Source organism: Myotis davidii, unplaced genomic scaffold (assembly GCF_000327345.1).
Source record: "Myotis davidii unplaced genomic scaffold, ASM32734v1 scaffold514, whole genome shotgun sequence".
Taxonomy (NCBI): Eukaryota; Metazoa; Chordata; class Mammalia; order Chiroptera; family Vespertilionidae; genus Myotis; species Myotis davidii.
In genome coordinates this window covers 139790-140627 of record NW_006286236.1, presented here as the reverse complement: position 1 = coordinate 140627, position 838 = coordinate 139790, and positions in this window count along the sequence as shown.

Here is an 838-nt window from a genome sequence, read left to right as displayed (position 1 = left end):
TGGGCGCTGGACGTGGAAACCCAGATGGGTGGTGCCAAAACATGTCCTTCCTCTGGGTGCCTGAGCCAGGGATCCTCTGTGGGGAAGGCAAAGCCGGGAGCACAGTGAAATGTAGGGTTAAGTTTCTTTCCTGGGCATCCCTTCAGCGAAAAAACAGTCCCACTCAGAGAGGAAAATTCCCAGCTTGAAGAGTCATCTCCCAGCACTTTCACGTGGGGGGCTGATCTCTACAGCCAAGTGGAGAACACTTTCCTGGTGTCCAGAAGGCACGGGGCGGGGGAGCGGCTTCCTCAGGCCCAGCCTGCAGTCCCAGCCGCAGCTCATCCCGGGGCCCAGGCGGCAGCGTGCACTGTGCCGACCAGGGAGAGCGGGTTTCAATCCAGACAGGAGCTCTCCTAGCTGTGTGACCTTTAGTGGCTTAGGTAGCTAGCTGCTTGCAGCCTCGGCTTACCCATCTGGGCCAGGAAGGTTCTCCGAGGGCACGGGTGACCAGCACTGGGAGCCGGAGGGGCCCAAGCTCAAACACAGAAATGTTCCAGGAGGCGCACGCCGCAGTGAGGGTTTCTGAGAGGCCGGCTGTGGGTGTGAAGGTGCGGGGCTGGGAGAAGGCACGGGATAGGAAAGTTGGGGAAAGGCCAAGCCACAGAGGTTGGCTTGATCCACAGGCCTTCCTCCCCCCCCTCAGGTGGGGGCCTTGATCCTCGATCCTCACCCGATGCTGAGATGCTGAGTTCAGGCCTAAGGAAAAGGCAGCCGGAAGCTGCAGGAGAGCCAAGCTGGGGCTGGGAATTTCCCCACCCCCACCGCATTCCTGAGGGCCCAAGTCAGCACCCCCCCC